At 42.1% G+C, this 20,357-nt stretch overlaps 1 protein-coding gene across 4 annotated transcripts in view; it reads right to left on the minus strand.

The window, feature by feature from the left end:
- The window catches only part of taok3 (TAO kinase 3), a 56,580-nt gene extending 36,223 nt beyond the window's left edge, over positions 1-20,357 (minus strand). Inside the window, exons 1-2 of one of the 4 annotated variants that reach the window (XM_023958222.1) lie at positions 20,255-20,357; positions 19,949-20,044 (exon numbers count right to left, since the gene is read on the minus strand). The gene's annotated coding sequence lies outside the window, so the exon portion shown is untranslated. Of the gene's footprint in view, positions 1-19,276; positions 19,658-19,698; positions 19,817-19,948; positions 20,075-20,254 lie in introns of those variants that run through there. The other 3 variants (XM_023958221.1, XM_023958224.1, XM_023958223.1) reach the window with 3 other exon arrangements.

A 20,357-nucleotide genomic window follows, 5' to 3' on the forward strand; every position in this document is an offset into this window, starting at 1 on the left:
GACAGAATGAATCCAGGTTGTGCATTTCGTGGAAGAACTACCACAAATGTCAGATTTCCTTGCTTCCTTGAATCAGTTACAATCTTCAGCTTGTAACTCACTAACATAGGCGCTCTAACAAAATCATCAAAAGAGAAGGACTGCTAAGAACTTGTTAAAAAAGATTCCAGAGCGAGAATTGTTACTTTGACCAATAGAATGACTGAGTAACAGCTGTTTATGTCTCTAGAAGTCTCTGGGATTTGGGCTTCTTGGAGCCAGCGGATACTTCCTGTTTGGAACACCAGGGGGGAGGTTCTCATATGCAGTCAAGAGTTAGATACATCTATCATTTTCTGTGAGCCCTCAGTTGTTCAGTAGGTCTTGGTCTAATTTAATGTCACTAATGTGCAGAATTCAGCAACAATCTACAGACAGGAAGCAGGAAAAACAAACGTGGCAGCCGGTTTTCTCCTCGTTGCAGGACAACAAATTAAAAAAATCCAACTTCACTTCTCACAACCACCAAAATCAGATGCGAGTCAGACTCAGAAGTGCAGTGTGAACGTAAATTCCCAAAGATAATCCAGATCGGAATCGTGCGCGAAGACCTTCAGAACAAATGTAGCCTAATTTAAGGATGGCTCAGGAAGGTTTGACAAAACGCCATTACCCTTTTCTCACACCTCACTAGAGAAAAATAATAAAACATTGTTCAAACAATATCTGTCACACGGACAACTTTTCTTAAGCCACTTTAAAGATTTATTTTAATCTTTAAACTATTAAGACTTTTACTGTCAAGCAGAAGAGCAGAATCTATAAAAAGCAGAGCAAATACACATAAAAGGTGAAAGATCCACGACAGAGACATCATAAAGTAACATTCCAGTTACTTTATGATGTCTCACTTCCTGTCCATCAAGCTGAGGAAGGTGTCACATGACTTTTCTGGTACCTACACTCTCAGATGTCTTCATTACATTAGAGGGGTGGGAGGTCCATGCATAGAGAAACCATTACTTTCATAGATTCCTTTTTGGGGGACTTTCCCCCCAAAAACATTTTCATGATTTTCCACAACAGCCAGGTGACGGCACCTTCAGCTGAGCCCCCCCTCCTCTAGCATCACCCCCACTAAAACTGCTCCTCAGCGCCTCAAACGTCTGGACTGGCGCTCAGAGAAGCCGAGTGACGAGAGCAGAGCGGCTGGGTGCGGCGTCACGGCGCGCTGTCACCACACAGCTGCATTATTCAACACCCCCTCACAGATGACGCTGCACAGCAGAGAAGAATAAAGGGGGGGGGGTACGAGTGACAAGGCCGAGCGAAACGAGGCCTAACGAGACACACGAGCAGATGAGACCACCGAGCGTCACACAAGCACGTTTAAGGATCCACTGTTCAGACCCTGCAGGTAAAGGTCAAGCCAAACATGATTCTAGATGTAATTATCATTTTTATGATCATAAAATAGTGGATCGTATAATAATAATGTAAAGTAAAGACACATATTTAAAACACAAAACATTTGTGTTTCCTCCTCATCTTTTCTGCTTCTGGACTTCTATTTTCTTCTAGTTATTACATTTACTATTCAGAAACACAGTTTTCTGCTAAATATATTTAGTTCGAGAATTCTCAGAAATATTCTAATTGTTGCTCCTATAAGAAAAAAAAACACAGTTTTCAAATTTTTAAAATGTTCTTTTTTGTTGTATTTTATTAAAAATACAAAAATGAGAACAGAGCTGTTTTAGTCCAGAGGGATTCGCTTTACCAACTCCTCTGCAACAAACCCGCTGAAATGTTTGAGGTTTTCTTGCATATTTTTAGATGAACTTTGTTTCTGAAAAGCCTGTACAGTAACTCATTACATTAAAAGCAGCAGAGCCACCTCCTCCTCTAAGCTGACTCACCGAACAAACACCGACGTGTTCGTGCTGCTTTTTAGGCAAATTATGCCCAAAAACCATTCAATTAATCTGCACCCCGCCAACGCGGCCACAGTCACTGTCCTCTGGAGATTTAAAACACCCAGAGGACCAATGCTAACCTACAAAAACATCCACCCCACTGTGGCTCCTGGACGTGTCACTGTGTGTTTGCAGGTCAGGAGGAAACATGATCATCTTTTATGAAAGAAACAACCCAAAAACAAATATTGCAATATTACAAACTGAAGTTGTAGCCAATAAAAGGTTTGGATTCTTTTCTTACTTAGAGCATGAGCCATTTATGGAAAATTCAAAGGACTAACAGCTTCTAAAGAATCTTATACATCATCCTACTCTTCAAATACAAACATAGCTCTAAATAAATGAGATCAGAAAATGTTTGTGATCTCTAAACATTGACCACAGAGTCCCATTCTTCCAGATTGAGCATCTTTCTTGACGTTTCGTGAACTTTGGGGCTCAAAAACGTCATGAGAGGATTCAAAACCTACAAAGTTGTGCCGTTAAACCATCTTGTTCTTGAGAAAATGAGATCCTGAAGATGTTGATGAGAATCCTGGTTGGTGCTCTGGATGATATGATGGATCTGAGGGCATTTTTGTGCGATTAACATGTGGATTAAAGGGGCAGGATTAGGTCAAATCTGTATTTTTGAGTAGTAATTATCAAAAAGAAATCCGGTAAAAATTTTAACAACTGCATTATTTTCAAATGTAGATTGAATCCATATTTGTCTACAGACTCATTTTAGTTTTATTCAACTATTATTTAAAAACAAAGAAAAGCTTTGGTGGGGAAGAAATATGTCGGATATACTCCAGGAACAGATTAAAGGTTTCATATTTTCTTTGATATTACAATACATTTCCTCATTTCTTATTCCTTTTATATCAATATTTGTTGTGATCGCCCACTCCTGTGAGCGACGTGGACTTAGCTTGCCGTGGTTAACAGTACGAGCATCGCTCGCCGTTCACTACAGGTGAACTGGGATAGGATGCATGAGAAAAACAGCTTGTTCCTGTAAAAAAAGCAGGTCACGGGACGATGAAGATGTGGTCCAGAACTACTTTGCTTCTCTGAAGACCGATAACTGAGCCAGACGTAAAGTCTGCAAAATAATGAAGTGCGTCAGAGCGAGCGTTCAGCTGACTTTACCCCCTCTGACGGCGGAGGCGACTTGGGGAAGGAGTGTGACGAGTCTACAGCTGGAGACAGTCGTGTGAGCAAACAGCAGCCGAGATGTCAGATTTTTCAAGATGTACATGTATGCATTTTGTTTAATTTGTGAGGATTTTGATTTGAATTGTAGTTGAAGTTCAAATAAACCAGCAGGAGGTTGGAAAATGTTGCTTTATTTGAGCCTCAATGACCTGGAAGTGGTAGCTTCTTCCATTCTTCAGCATTTCTTTGCTTCACAGAAACTTCTCACCTCAAGTCAAATCCATTAATAATATGAAAACATATTAAATGTTTGTTTCCCATAAACATTAGGAAGGAAACAGTTCACTTTCCCCACGATTCAGTTCCGATTTTTTGGCCACAGTTTTGTTTTTATTCAATATATTTATTACAAACTAACAAAAAATTCAGAAAATCCCTTTTTTTTTAAATTAGCTACCGGTAATAAGAAAGCAAAAAACAACAAAAACTTTCCTTTGATTTCTACTAAGCCTGGTGTGATGTAATAAACACGTCTTTGACACGTTTTAATGTAAACATTCGGTTCAATGTTGTAGCATAGGATTCGGTTATAAACCCAGAATTGTTGCATCACTATTAAACATGTGGGTTCATTTGTCATTTTTTAGTAGGATCTTTGAGAAGTTTTTCCAACATGAGAAAGCTGTAATTGATTTTATAAAGTTAGAAGCAACACAAGACCTATTTTGTCTTTTTTCAGGAGAAAACTAAAACTAAAAATACAGATAAAGATGATTCAAAACACTTTTTGTCTGATAGACCTGAAACAACTTCTTTTTTTGGTAACATTCGGCTACTTAGGTAACTTAAATAAAAGCTAGCAAGTTAAGAGTAATATTTTAAAGTTGTATTTAGTCTTATTCTCATTTAATATTGATTACACTTTGTTATGAACTTCATGACTCATTTGAAAACGCCAAACGTGTCCTCTCCTAAACTTGGTGTTGATGTTTCAATTATTCAAAGAAAAAAACACCAAGTTCTGCATGAATCCAAACTTCCTAAATTGTTCTCAAAGCCAAATTTTTTCTTGAGCATCCATTAGTGAAAATATTAAAATCCAGTCCAGCATGGCAGCTTAAAAGTACCAAAAAAAATCCAAAGCAGACTTTAAGGCTGCATCTCCAACATCCATACACTAAAGTTTCAGTGGCGGAACAGCGATCTACACACCATCATGTGCTGTTAAGGTTACCACGGACAGAAGGACGATAACTTTCCATATTTCCGAATATATTTTTTCCATCAAAGCCTAACGAAAAAACTGCAGATCGATGCTGAGTCAACGTGAAACAATGAAGACGGGACACAGAATCTAATACCTGATTAATGAGGTTTTTCAGTTCTACACATCCGCCTCCTTCATTTCCGTGTTGGAAAAGTTACAGAAAAGTGCAGAACCTTGACTGTATACGGGAAATGGAACGAGTCAGAGTGGCGCCGACAAAAAGAAGTCAACATAGTTTGTTGGATCCAGGCTCTGTCCGTAATCAGTGAGTGGTCGGAGTTGGTCAACATCTCTACAACCACTACACTACATTTTGCACCTAGTGGTCATATGTGAATATACGGGGAAAAAGTAAGAAAGGTTGTATCATGACGTATCACGACGGAAGAAGTACGAATAAACTACGCAAAGAACACAGAACTCACGCAAAACTCACTTACAGCTGCGCAAGATTTATGCAACAATTGTGTGTCAACTACATAAAAAACGCATAAACTGCATAATTCTCAACAGACCAATTGGACTTTTACTATATTGCTCTTTTCAGGAGGTCCTGGAAGAGAAACCCTTTCCAGAACGTTCTTCTTGAGTCTCACCACAACACGAGTTCAGGGGTTTTAAGGAAAACTCTCCCACAGATCCATGTTTGTCCAAAAGGTTCTTTCTGACCGTTGGATCATGAACTCTGACCTGAACGGAGTCCAATGAGACTGACAAACATTATAACTTCCTGGTTAGCAACATTTCCGTCGTCTCCATAATGATCTTCGCTCTGAACGTTCTCTGGTTTTCTCCGTGCGTGGAGGATGGATCTCTGTGCCTCTCTGGAGTCTAAAGGCTGCAGAGATGTTTGTGCAACCCTTTCAGGCCCAACATGTCGGGCTTTGTTTCTAAGCTTTTCTTGAATTTCTGGCAGCCTCGTGTGTCTGTTTGTCAGATCTTTAGTGTGCTTCTGTCGCGGTATGTCAGTGATCCGGCCTGGGTGTGAAAGGTGACACCAAGCTCTGCTTTCCAAAAACAAAAAATTTATGATTTCACAGGGCAGTTTAATCGTTGTCTTTAGTGTAGAACCAGGCAGGTTTGGACCCTAAATAAATCCAAAAGTTAAAATATATATAAATGGTGTTTATGGTGTTTTTAACATGTTCTTGTGGTTTTTTTCTTATGCATATATGAAGAAAATTAAGCTTAACGTTGCATTTCTAAGTATTTCTATTTTTAAATCATTGTGAATCAGGAGTAGAAGAAAAACTGCTGCTGGAAAGAGACTGAATTTGTGACATAGAAAATAGACTGGGCGTGCCACAAGCTCCATGCTCTGAGTTCTCAACAACAGGGAGGGGAAAGGGGGGCGGGGTTGCTTGGGTGCCAGGGCCACAAGCTCCCTGCTCTGAGCTCTCAACAACGGTGACGGGAAGGGGGGGCGCCAATTGCCCTGTCAAAAATCCAGAAGGGGTTTTTCTAATGAACTACTGGGGCTCTGCAGAAACAATGTCCTAGAAAACAACACAGATTTTGGCTAAAAACAGCAAAATCCTATTTAGAAGACCACTGGAAACGCTTTTAAAATAGATGAAAAGATGATCTCAGTGGGTCTGTAAAGCATTTATAACAGAGTTTTAAACACTCTGACCTGAGAATGCGTCACTACGGCTTGATGAAAAACAGAAGTTTGCCAAAACTTGGAGAATTCTGCTAATTTATTTTATGAAAAAGGTGATAAAAACCCATCTGACGTTCCCAGATTAATGAACAGTTTCCAAGAAAGACATCTAGATGAGAATCTCCTCAGGGGAAAACAATGATGTCATGCCGTCTTTTGCCAAATTCTCAGGAGTTAGGTTAAACCAGGTCAAGTCCTGAGGTTCAAAGGAGTTAGCTTTCCGTCTAGAGGCAGCAGAAGTGGGCAGGAGGCTTCAGGTCGTGCATCTTCAAGTCTCTCTGAACGCTCACAGAGCAACGGCGATCCTTCTTCACGTGTGATCTGTGTTCAGAGTTTCAGCAGCTTCGTGCATTAAATACTTTAAAAAAGACAAAAAATTAAAAGTTTTGCACTTCCTTAGAAGACGGGGGGAGGAACCCCCCAAAAAAGGAAAGAGGCATCTGGGCCGCCGAGTCATTTCCTTTTCCTCTTTTGTCAAAAATACACTGACACTATAAATTATGTACATCATCAGCAGGGTTTACAGAGTGAGCGGGGGCCTCGGGTTTTAAGATCTCAGCTTTTATCCCACACAGTCGACCCGTAATAAGTTTAAAAAAACAATTCAGGCTCAGAACTTAGCCTCCCTCTTCCTCTTTTGGATCTTTGATTCATCCAAGCTGCTGGAGCTCCAGCAGGCAAACATAGAAGGAGGGTTTTCTTTTTTGTTTTAAAACTCCTCCATGGACAGGAAAAAAAAGGAAAAATCTTCTGCAGATAACTCAAGTTTGACAACAAAGCGAATGCAAATGAATGATTATGAGCCTGAAAGGTCAACTGCATGAGAATCAATATGCACCAGCGTGTGAACTGTTACGTGACAGGTCTTTGAATCCTCGGGCGCCGAAATATTGACCACAAAAAAGCAGCTCTACTGGTCAGGAAATGCATTCCCTCGTCTGTGCAGCCTCCTTCACAGGACAGCACCTAAACTAACGCTGCACCAACTTAACCCGTCTGCATTTTATGGCCATCGTTTACCATTTATACTTCTTATGGTTGGAGCACGCAGGAGAGACCACATCACGCCGATCCTAGCATCGCATCACTGGCTGCCTGTGCATTTTAGAATTCATTTTAAGATTCTTCTGCTTGTTTTTAAATCTTTACACGGTCTTGCCCCGCTGTACCTCTCTGAGCTTCTCTCTCCCTATTCGCCGGCACGGTGCCTCAGATCAGCTGATCAGATGCTTCTGGAGGTACCGAGGTCCAGACTGAAGCTCAGAGGGGACAGAGCTTTTGCTGTAGCCGCTCCGAAGCTGTGGAATACTTTGCCGCTGGCCATTAGAGAAGCCCCTTCACTGTCCATTTTTAAAACCCGTTTAAAAACACATTTTTATGCCTTGGCGTTTGGCCCAATATGAGACCACTGATTTTCTAACTGTTTACTGTTTTCTATAGTTTTATCTCCCTCTGTGTCCCCCCCCCCCCCCCCCCTAACATGTTTTAATGTTTTTTACTATTGTGTTCAGCACTTTGTCTCAACTACTGTTGTATGAAAGTGCTATATAAATAAAGTTGAGTTGAGTTGAGTATACCCGTTTCAGATGGAAAAAGTCTGTTTTTTTAATCTTAAAGTAAAACACAGCCGTACTTTGTGTCTTTCCTTTATTAATAATTTAGGATGAGATTCCTCCCACTGCAAATATTTGTTAGAAAACATGAAGAAACATGAATTAATAATTGAAACGCTTTCTATAGACCACTGTGCATGTTCAGCCTGATCACAATCCAGTTGGGTGATTCTTTTTTTTAACTCGAACAAAAAGATTTAGGGGAAGAAAAAGTCTTTGACATTTCAAAACAAATACTCATCAGTTGGGATTTTGCATAACTTAAGAAGAATTTTTAAAAAACGGAAATAATAATAGAAGATCTCTGAGCAAAAAAACCCAAAAAACCTCCATTCTCTAGACGTCTCACGTGTTAATGAGCCCATCTGGGCTTAGGTTTGCTCCTAATCGATGTTAAAAAAAATTCTCAAGGTTTGTTCTGTAAAACCAAAACTTTATTTTCCTTTGGATGTCTCCAGTTATTCATCTTCAAAGTAGGCATCAAAGGAACGTCTAAAAACATCTACAAATGCACAAACATCAGGAACAAATTTAAGCTCTAAAAGAAAAAGAAAACTACAACGTGAAGACGCAGCAAAGATCCACAAATATCTAAAAACTCTCAAAGATGGAGCTCTGCATTGGTTATACGGATTACGGCAAATGCATCACTAGGTGCTTCGACATGTTGGCCATGTTTAGGCGTGCGTCATGAAGAAACGCCCATGAAATGTCTGCGTCTTTGTCGATTTGAACCCACCAACTGCATCACCAACATTCGCTCACAGTAGGACTGTTCGTCTTCAACTGAAAAAGAAGAAAGAGGCAGCCGTGGTGCAGCGGTAGGGCGGTCGACCCATGATCGTAAAATTGCAGGTTCGATTCCCGCCTTGCACGCCCATGTGTCGAAGTGTCCTTGGGCAAGACACTGAACCCCACCTTGCCTCTGGTGGGAGGTTGGCGCCAGTGTTCGGCAGCGGAGCCGCCGCCAGTGTGTGAATGTGTGTGTGAATGTGTGTGTGCATGGGTGAATGGGACTGTGACTGTAAAGCGCTTTGGGCCTTCGTAAGAAGGTAGAAAGCGCTATATAAGTATACGCCATTTACCATTTACCAAAGATCAGCGAGCGCAAAACTGCATCTCCGGTTTGTCTGTCCGTCTGAAGTCCACCACTCCAAGCAGCACAAATGCAGATTATAAGTGGGAGGGGCATTGTGTTTTCTCCACCCACCATACCAACATGCAGTATATAGTATAGAGCAGGGGTGGGCAATTCCAGGCCTCGAGGGCCGGTGTGTCTGCATGATTTCCAGACATCCTTGCCATACTCATGGCTGATTACCTGGTTCAGGTGTGTCCAGCCAATCAGAACATGCCAGAGCATGGTATGCTGGAAAACATGCAGGAATGCGGCCCTCAGTGCCCACCTCTGGTATAGAGTTTTCCCCTAATATTGCACAACTTTGAACTCTCTAATAAAATAAAATATATATATGTATTAAAATTCCCTCCCCTCACAGTTGTCAAGAACTGAAAAAAAGTAAAACACATCAATAAACTATCTGAAACCCAACTGTAAATACTTTTATTTTGGTGGAAAATCTGACTTTTTCCACAGGGGGCTCAAGGGGCTGCTCTTTTCTGATGCCCGCCTCCAGTGGTCTTTGGAGGAACTGCAACATTTAACACTTCCTGGTTATCAACAGAAGCAGCCAGGAAGGTGTGGGCGTGGTCCAGCCTGGACTTAATTGAGACCATATGGAGGTAATAAACAGAAAGAAACTAAATACATGTTTTTTTCTTGACTGATCGGACCTATAAGGTCAACTTTGATCCACAAGTAAATTAAATTACTTTGTTCTTTTTTTACCGAAAGTGTGTATATTGTTTTGTTTGTCACTATCAGTATTTTCTTTTCATCAGTAAGTTGTAATTTTGTCATATATCTTGAATGATAAAAAAGAAGGGTTTGAATTTCCTATATTAGTTTCAATATCAAAAACAAAATGGGAACATTGGATAAAAATAACTATCAATTCAAAACAGAATTTAGAAAGTCTAAACAGGCAAAAATAGAAAAAAAGATATTTTCAACACAAGTAATGCCCTTAATTGTTGTCATAATGCTAATAATTAAGATCCAAATTTGGAGTAATATATAAAAAAAAACCCTCAATTGTTTGTACTGAGCTAACTGCAGCAAGATAACCTTAAAGGATGTTCTAGAAATACTAACCCTAAAGTGAATCTTAAATTAAATCTGGAACTTTTCTGAGGTGTGGGCAAAAGCACAGCAAAATAACTCGACCACAAAAAACTGTCCAACTTTCAAACTTCCCGTCTTCTCATCAACTGAAACATCAAATTACCAAAACAGAGCTTTTTGAACACCAGATCCGCCTCGTTCAAGTTCAGCTTAAAGCACAGAACACACACTTTTAAAGACACGCGCGCTTCATTTATGATCTGTAGATTGTTTAAATGCACATCACCACTGAGTTGTGCATTTAATGTGCATTTTAAGACGATACGACCTCGGTTTGCGTGTTTCTCAGCGTTACATTTTCTTTACTGCTGTTCTCACGACGAGTCACGAAGCAGTGAGGCTTCAATGAGGAGAAAAGATGTTTTATTGCTGGTTTTTAACGTCTGGTAAAAGATAAAGGGTTGGCGATAAGAAACAAGCACACCCTTCAGACAGCCAGTCTGGTCTGATTCCTGTTTTCTCTTTCCTTGTGTTGGTTGGATTCACTCAGCTGTTGGGGTGGGGGGTGGGGGTGGGGGGGGGGTGATTCTGTCTGGCAGAGACATAAAAACGATCTGGACATGAGCCATAAAGGTCATCGTCTATAACAACCTGGAAGGGGTTGTCCGTGCTTCTGCATCTTTGATACCCCCCTGATTGACCATTTCACTCCTTCCTGCATTGCCCCCCGGGGGACAGCACCACCGTCGCAATTATCCGAGGGTTTGCTTCCTTCTGGCTGCGCGGCGCTGCACATCTGGTTTATTTGTGTTCACGGCGGATGGGGGGTGAGGATGTGTGTGCAATAAGTGGGGTGGGGTGTTGACAGCATTTTTCCTCCTACTCACGCTTTAATTGGACAATTGTTTCATTTGACCTCGGGCTCCCCGGGTTCAGAAAGGCAAACAAAAGCGTCCCAGCAGGTGGCGCTAAGCAGGAAAAGGTGGCAGAAATGTTTACTTTGGCTTAAAACACAGGAATTTTTAGACATCGGGGAGATAAACTTCAAAAGATAACAGACGCAGGAGGAGACTAAATTGGCTGTCTTTTAACCTTTTTCAAAGCGTTCCCAGTGGTCTTTTATTTATGATTAAGCAGTTTTTGGCCAAAATAAAAATAAAAATAAAGTAATTTTCTAGGACATAGATTCTGCAGAGCGGCAAGAGTTTGTTATAAAAATGCACATTATAATCCCGATATGGATTTATGGTTTTGCTTAGTGATTTTGAAGAAATTTTAAGAAGTACAGGGCATGCATTTTTTGTTTTTATTACAAGTTCCAAACAAGGTTGGGGGTTATTGTAAATAAGCCAATACAGCTAACGTGTAGCGGTGTTACTAACAAAACTGGGGGTTAGCTTAGTCAAAGTAATGTTTGTCATATTGGTGTCAGTCTGTTTTTAACATGTTGCAAACACGGTTGGGAGTTACAGGTATTGTAAATGCACCAACACGGCTACCGTGTAGCTTGTCGCAAATTCTAGAATAAAAAGTCTGACTGGCTGACCTATTTTTGACTTGCCTCGCTTAATGCCCCATACACACCGGGCACGTGAACGGGTATTCTTGAACATCCGTTCAGGTCATGATGTTCACACTGGACTGTCGCTACCTGATAGCGCTCATCTACTACCTACAGTCGGAATAGCCTTGGTACGGAATGTCGAAGCAGTTTAAATCTTGCACCAGGCGTTTTCCTTCACAGCTCTTTTCCGATTATTGAAAGACTCGGGCTGTGTCCGAATTCCCAACCTAATCCCTAACTACTAAAGAACGATATAGTGCAGAACTATGTATTTTTGTTAAAAGCAATTCGGACACCATGCTCAATACTTTTTTTGTTTTAAACGGCGAATATGACGTCATCGATTTCACGAAGTGAAAATCTAATTACTACAAGCGTTTTGCAACGATTGTTAATGAGTCCATCGTCTTCTGAAGATAAAAATGATGATGGTTTATTATTATTTTTTTTCCGGATACTTTATTTATCCCTCAATGGGGAAATTCTTCTCCGCATTTGACCCTGGGGGAGCGGTGAGCTGCAGCTGAACTGTACTTGGGAGGCGGTAGCATTAAGGGTCTTGCCTAAGGACCCTCACTGAGTGATGTTAACTGCTCGCCATTAATATGGTAATTGCCCCCAGTACCATTGTTTCTTCCCCTCCGGGTATCAAACCCTGGATTCCTGCCTGGTAGCCTCTCACCTTACCAACCGAGCTACTCAGCCTTATTAGACAATACAGTTAAATTGTGGTCATTGTGGTCTATATCCACCAATTTAGTGAGTATTGATGCACACTGTTTTTTCGCAGAGACTTCTGGAAAATTTGTAGGCCACTCGATTTTGAAATTGTAGATTCGGACAGCACTGCAAAATGGCGAACGCGTTATATGGTGAGTAGGGAAGGAATTGGGACACAACTTGACGTTGCATTATTCCGTCCAGGCACAAACCGCAACTATTATGTACTTTCGCCTCCATGACAAATTTTCCAACGGTTGGCACTTCCTTGAATTAAAGGGCACGTCATCCAACTGTCATTACCAAATCCAAGTCCCTCAATAGTCAAAGTTCAACCTAGTTAACTTTCAACACACGTTTCAATGTATGTGCGCTTTGTACATAGAGGCCAAAAATGGTCGTAGAAACATGCATAGGAATGCAAGAACACAAGAGTTTTCAATGTGGAAGCCTGAAACATGCGGTTACACACATTTACATATACTTTTCATTGAAAGTGTTCGCTTGATTGAGCTTTGCCGAGGGCGTAGTGTAGGCAGCATTATATTTCGGTGCGCCTTGTAGATGACACATATTGAATGTGCACCTTATAATCAGGTGGCCCCTATAGTGCGGATTAGGCCTGCACAATATACCGCAAATTTATCGTTATCGCAATATCCAGCTCTGCAATATGCATATCGCAAAAGACGGCGAAAACCGCAATAAATCGTAAACCTTAAATGTGTTAAAACAATCTTATGGCAGCTTGAAGCATTTAAGAATCAAATAAATCCCTTTATGCTTTGACGAATCAGATGGACGCCTTCCCATTGTTTACCAATCAGATGGAGGCCTATTATGTTAGATGTTTGTCACCTAGTATTATTTTTAAACTGTTGCAATGAAATAGGAATTATGTTTTTGGTTATTTTTCTTTTTGTTTATATACCGCAAATGATATCGTTATCGCAATATTAATCTCTAATATCGCACATCGCAAGTTTTCCTCATATCGTGCAGCCCTAGTGCGGATCATTTAAAAATGCAATTTGTGCCTAATTATTGTCATACATGTCCTCTATTCTCTGGGAATTGCCACAAGAACATGCTAAAAACACGGTTTTCATCAGAGTGGCTCTTTAAGCCATCAAAGGGGAAAATCACTAAGAAACACCTTTTGCCGGATAAACGTAGAGTTAACTTCTTTTTAATTAAAAGTCAGCTGTATCCTGATGCACCGCTGGCTGCTGACAGCATAACACAATCTCCCCCAGATTCACAGGCAAATCTCCACTTGACCCAATGGAGGCTGTCCAGTCACAGCATTAGGACTGCACTGAGCTTGGGCAGAAGCCGAGATTCACGGGAGGGGGGGGCGGCTCTGGCAAATGCAGTGGTAGTTTTTGCATAAATGATCTGGAAGCGTCCCCCTTAGAGTCAAAGAGCAGGGCCGCTCAACACTGCTGCCTCAACGCCAAACGACGCAACCAAAATCATTTGTGCAACTGAGAGACACAAAAGCACTTTGTGAAGACAAACGATGCTCCTAAAATAGACTAGCATGATGCAGTGTATTACCTCACCCCCCACACTGGCATCAGCAAACATGTCTGTCACATTCATCCGGCCTAAACCCAGCTGACGTGCCCACTCTGCTAAGCTGTGGCGTCCTCCTCCGACGCTTTCACAGGGAACCTCTAAACATACACAAAATGTATGGAACGTTCAAGGGAAACGTGTGGTGAAGTGGATCTTCTGACAGGGCTGAGCTAAGCCGTTCGGCCCGGAAGGGTGGCTGTGAGCGGATTTAACACGGTCAGCCATCAGCGATGTCACGGAGGAGCTCGCAGAAATGATCGCAGAGCTGGAGACAGATGTGGCCAAACAGAATGGGGTTGAAAAGAGTCTGGGGGGGGGCTTGAGGTCTCAGCTGCAACTCTTACCGAAGTTTGGGGAAACGCTGAAGTCGCTGATGCTGACCTCCTGAGCCAGCCCAAAAAAATGCATTTTTACCAAAATAAACCCAGCTTAAAGAAATAAAACCCATGAAAAGGAGGAGGGACGTTCCACCTGTCCTGGACGCCAACATGCTCTCCAACTGTGTGCTCCTATAATCAACTCGGGCCAGATGTCAGGCTGGAGGGGAACATGGGAAAACGGAGATAAGGACAAGCTGAAGAAAGGTTATCATGTTCCAACACAAGTCTGCAGCGAAAACCAACAAAGATGTCACACACTGCCTGCCGCACAATGCTTTTACTCTGAAAGAGGAGCGACTCGACACCGCCGCTGCACCGAGACGTCAAACAGCTCCTCTGACTGCGACAACAGAAAAGTTTGTTGCCAGACAGACGGCCTCCTCCCATGTGAGGCGGACCTGTGCAGACCAAGGCCATGACTCAGGTCTGCACCAGCTGCCGGGCCATGAGCGGATCCTTTCCACACTTTTCTCTCCTATCATTCTGAGGAATGGAAATAAACTATTTCCACCAAATGCAGGAAGTGAAAAAAAAAAAAGCTTCTCCGTGCAACCAGGTCTTTTGAGCAACCACAGCTTCAAGTAAAAGAAAAGGGTTTATAAGACAAACAAACATGCGATATTATAACATTTAATACAAAAGGGAATCATTGTTAAAAGAAATTGTTTGAATCAAACATAAACCCCATGGATGACCGAGTGTTCCTTCTATTACATGTTTTCAACTAGAAAAAGACAACTCTTTGGAGTTTTTAGTTCATAAAATTGGTCAACAAAACCAAGTGGGACTGCTACAGTATTACAAGTTAGGTCAATATGCAGATGTGGCATTTGAGGAGCTTTTTAAAAATATTCTAAAGTGGTATTTCTTGCAAAATTGCAGGGTCTGGATACATTTTTATTAAATATTTAAAAAAATAATAATAATTAGCAAACTTTTTATTATAAAATATTCAGATTCTTAGTAATCCATCTCGAATTACTCTTTAACTGGTTTCTATCCGGACAACCCCTGAAACTGAATTATAACAATTATGCATCATAGAATGTTCCTTTCTCATTTATGTCCCCAGTTATGGCAGCTCAATCTCTAATGTCAGCGTACCCATATAGAAGATCAATGTTTTCTTCAGCAAAGAGCACAAAACCAAACCAAACGGGGAATCGCGTGGCCAAGCCCTGATGGAGCTCAAAATCCACTGCAAAAAAATAAAAATCACGCGGAAGCTTCAGAATGTCAACTCAATCGCAATCTGACGATTTTCTATGTGATTGACCCAGAAAAGCATCACAACGTTTTTCCAAATGTTGAAGAAAAACTCTAAACTTCACTTAAATCCGAGGTCAGTTAAGTCTTCCAAACATGGAAATCGGCTAAAATTGGTAGATTAAACAAAAAAAATATCCTAGATAATTGACCAATTGTGGATCTAATAGTTTGTCTCAGCAGATCAGATTGTTGTTGTTGGTTGTGTAATGGCGTGGGAGGAGTTTCCTGATCACTGTGCCTGACACACTGTTGTTGCCCAAGGCCGCCCCATCATGACCCAGTGGGCTAATCTTCCAGTGGCTACTTCTATACTTTGGGAATGTGCTGAGACCCTTGACTGTACATGAAACTGGACTGGGAGACCCCCTTCCCTCATGGCGTTCCAAACAGGAAGTTCCCGCTGGCTCCAAGAAACCAAAATCCCATAGACATCTATGCAGAAACAAACAGTCACTATATTTGTCAGAATAACCATCCTTGCTCTGCTACCTTTTCCATCCTGATCTTGATGATCCTCATCTCTTTTCATGACATTTGTCAGTAGTTGAAGTTAGTTAAGTTATCAACGGGGAGCTTGATTGGTAAGAGTCGTCGCCATAGAAACGTCGACTCAGAGGAGCTCGGACCAATGACTGCTTACTGATGTCGTCGCGCTCCATATTGCACAAAGAAAAATGGCGACTTAATTGACTTGATTTGGTTGGAGCCATAAAGAAAACTCTATGGGTGACATCACACACCCACTCCCTCCAGCTCTGATATACAGTCAATGATGAAACAGAAGATTTGCATCATGGGATATTCAGCAGTGATGCTATCACGTCACCTTGGACTAAGATATCAGGAGTTTTTCCAACAGTTTGTTTACATTTCAATTGCTGGTCAATACGTATAGATTGGGGCAAATCGATTCCGGTAAATTTTTGGTATATTTATTTTAGTTTGAGAAGGAAAGGGGCATTTGGCGGCCCACACCGTCACCAGCACATCTCTATAGAGCGGCAGGACGGTGTCAGGCTAAATGAAAATGAGGATTTTTAGGTCAGCCTCTTCTGTGAGGTTTCACTCTCTCCGGCTGGTTGGAGACACAACTCTCGCAGCGCTGCAGCCTTCTGCTGTCCTTTGAAATCATCATTAAAAGAAGTATGCATGAACACATCTGCAAGCTGAGGAAAGGGGGGGGGGCATAATTCTCCTTGGCATGTGAGACAGCAGTCCTGTATTAGACATGATAAACCAGGATCACTGCAGAACATTAAGTCTGACAGCTTCGCGTTAATATTAATGCTCGGAGCCACAAACCAACCAAACCGGCCTGGCCATCTTTGAGTGATTCCTCAGGATGGAAATAATTAAAAGGGCAGCTTTCCACGGATGAGGACGGGAGGAATCGATCAGTTCAACAGGTTGGAAGCAAGGCATCATGGGAATATCAGCTGATGGACAGCAGCTTGGAGCATTGCGTATTTTTGGACCTAAAATATGATGGGTCCATGTCTGTGTATCTATCTATCTATCTATCTATCTATCTATCTATCTATCTATCTATCTATCTATCTATATATATATATAGATATATATATATATGTAAATTAAAAGAAAATTAAGCTTGAAATTGCATTTCTGAGTATTTCTTTATTCAAATAAGACAAAAAAAACTGCTATTTGAAAAAAATGGATATTTCTTATGTATTAAGCTCCCTGCTCTGCTCCATTCTGATCCATCCACTTGCAGTCAAATTGATCCAATAACGTTTGTTTTCCTAGTCTGAGCTGAAGTTTGGCTAAAAGTTGTAAGGCTTCATAATTCCTGTATTGCTCACCAGTTTTGCTGCTCCACTAATGTTAGCTGGGGGGTTTTGAGGGGCTGTAAGCTAGCAGGAGAGCATGTAAACAGAGAGCGCTCTGTAACGAGGAGGGGAAGGGGGGCGGGGTTGCTCTGTGCCACGAGTCCCTTTCACAGCTCAGAGGTGAATTTCTAATGAATACCTGCCGCCCTGCAGAAACTATGTCCTAGAAAATGACACCGAACGGCATAATCGTGAATAAAAGACCACTGGGAACACTTTTAAAACGGTTAAAAAAACGATCAGAGTGACAAGAGATGGTATGACTTATGTTGAAGATCGTTTATTTCATCACAAATATTAAGATTGTTTACTGGACTAAAAAAAAGTCAATTTTCCATCACAAAGAAAAACGCAAATAATCCAAAAGAGGAGTAACTAATCCCAGGAAAGGTGAAGGGATCAAGAGCATCATCCATCTTTAAAATCTACTGTATCCCTTTTTGGGTCACAGGATTCATGGAGCTTATCCGGTGTCTCAAGTGGAGCAAAGGCGGGACAAACCCTCAACAGGTCACTAGTCTGTTACAGGGCCACATGTTTACACTCGCACGCACACCTATAGGGGCAATTCAGAGACACTACGGGCGTAACAATTCCTTTTATTGATTTGATTCACTGACCTATAATGGATTCAGGACATCTTGAGCCAAAAGTTCAACAGTGTGACTCGGAGAGAAATACCTGGAGACTGAGCAGTGCAGGTGAACTTTTCCAGATTTCCTGGATTTCTTCCAGATAATCAATTGTACATTAAATATGTGTACAAACAAACAAGTAAACGAGGATTAATGGCAAATCCACTCACATTTTAGTGTCCTGAAGTTTTTCCACATACAAAGGGAACATTATTAGAACATCCTAGCACAGTAGATGGTCACGTCTTTGCAAAATTCAAAGTGTTTCCACACACTGGACTGGAATGATGGCGTGATCCGTTTTTGCTGTCATCTCACATGTGTGTGTTATCCGCTGTTGGTTATAGTAAAATAGCCCTGCCATGCCTCAATCCAAACGGTATTTTCCTGCTAAGAACTATAATCAATTTATTTCATTTTGAATCAATTTTATTATGGTATAGTTCAATTAGATCAACAACTTGCTGACAACTCACAGACAGATCAATCTGGCTGGAAAAATGAATTCATCCTTAACAAGAGAGACACCAATGAACCTATGAAGCCTGTTTTTGGACTGTGGGAGAACCCGGAAAAATTCCTTCACACGCATGACGAGAACGTGCAAACTCCACACAGAAAAGTCCCAGCCGGGATTCAAACCATGGCCTTCTGGTTGTGAGGCCGACCACTGCACCACTGTGCAGCCCATCAAAAAGCAACACATATAAAAAATAAAAATAAGACTTAAAGATCTTTGCAATTGGGACTCAAGACGTCAAGTTGAGTGATTTAAAATCCTGCCTCGTCAGTGAAACCAACAGTTCTCCTGCGTTTGTGGGGACGTTTTCCTGCAAGAAGTTAAGCTTATCCTCCTGCAAAAGGTTAAAAAAGATCATCTTGTTCATGGAAAGTCACATAACAGGTACTGTAAACAGTTTTCCGCTGATAAATTCTACTGTCACAGTGCTCAAACTACACAAACAACCTACTTTTTACTGGATTGTATAATGATGTGGTCTTTATGGCATCAGTCAAACATTTACAGGGAGAAAAATGCTAAAGATCTGGGTGACATCATGAAATGCATTGGCCTACTTCAAACTGTTAAATCAGAAAGTGGTGGATTTCAAAGACTCCCGAGAAAATTGTAAACTGAGAGGAAGAGTTGGTGGCGCGCGGGAGTCCTGTGAGGGGAAACGTCAGCTTGTCGGGCAGGAAGCTGCGCGTCTTTCAACAAATCCCTCCTAACGACTCAGTTCGGCGGTGGAGCAGGTTCGCTTCCTCTCTCACTCATGCGCTCTGCGCACCGCGGATGACATCATGTTGGGTCAGCTTGGGTTTTTACAGCTCAGCATCTGCCATTTCCACGGCGTCTCTGCAGCCTGCGCGCACTCTCAGCCAAAGGTTTTTTATTTAAATAAACAGGGGCAAAAAAAATAAAAATAAAAGATAGGAAATGGAGTTACCTGACTGCAGATCACCCCCTCGGTGCAGTCAAACAAACACACATTGCAGACGGTTTCCCTGCTCCGAAACAATGGAAGGTACCACGGTGGTCGGGTCCGGTCCGGTCAGGAAGAGTGGACCGGTCCACGGCGCGCGACGGAGCTCCAATGACGCGCAGGACAAGTTCACGCAGGAGCATCCAGGCGCCTCGTCTTTACAACCCCCAACTGTCCACTTCTCTACAACCTGTCATCTGTTGGCTCAGCCCCCACCGCCTCTATCCGTCACTCACAGCAAGCGGCGCGTGCCCTCCCCGCGCGAGCAGCACATCTCGCATCGTAAACATCCCCAAATTGTGCGCAGTTTCAAGCAGGTGCAAAGAAAGACCCGCGCGGAAAAACAAACCTACGCACTTCACCTCCCGCGAGGCGCCAGTACTCACCGCGTCTGCGCTCGGGGAGGGTTGGGGAAGGGAGGGGGGGACGGCGACACAGCGAACAACACCGCGCGACGGCGGTCATGTCCAACTTCAGTCGAACCCGCTCCCAGCGATATAGCCGCGATAGCTTAGCCGCCGCCGAATGAGGAAGTGTCAGTTCTGTAACGGTTCGAGGCGGGGGGGCAGAGGGGGGCGAGCAGCAACGAACCGGTGACAGCAGCCGAAACAACAACACCGGAGAAGAACCGCTCACCTCTTAGCAAAAGTCGTCGTCCCGCCGTTGTGGAGCTCTGTTAGTCCGAGTCTGGAGACGTCTGAGCGGCTTGGCCGCGCGCCGCTCCAAGACTTCCTGGAGAACAGCCTCGGTTACTTTGACAGGCAGCCGGAAATAAAAAAAAAAAAAAAAAAAGTTGTGTCGCGCAGAGCAGTGGCCGCCGCAGGATGCTGATCTTCAGAGCGCGACGACTTATACAAAATTGCAACAAAAAAGATTATAATAATAATAATAAAACAAATTGATTGATTGACAGGTGCAGAAACAATTGAATGAAAAACTTACAGCTTTAATGGTTTCACTTGCAGGGTGTTTTCCATCTAAAAGGCGCTAATTTGAGAGGAGCAGCGGCGCTACACCACATTTATTCGCAAAATCATTAAACATG

The sequence above is a fragment of the Oryzias latipes genome, chromosome 9 (genome assembly GCF_002234675.1).
Source record: "Oryzias latipes chromosome 9, ASM223467v1".
NCBI lineage: Eukaryota > Metazoa > Chordata > Actinopteri > Beloniformes > Adrianichthyidae > Oryzias > Oryzias latipes.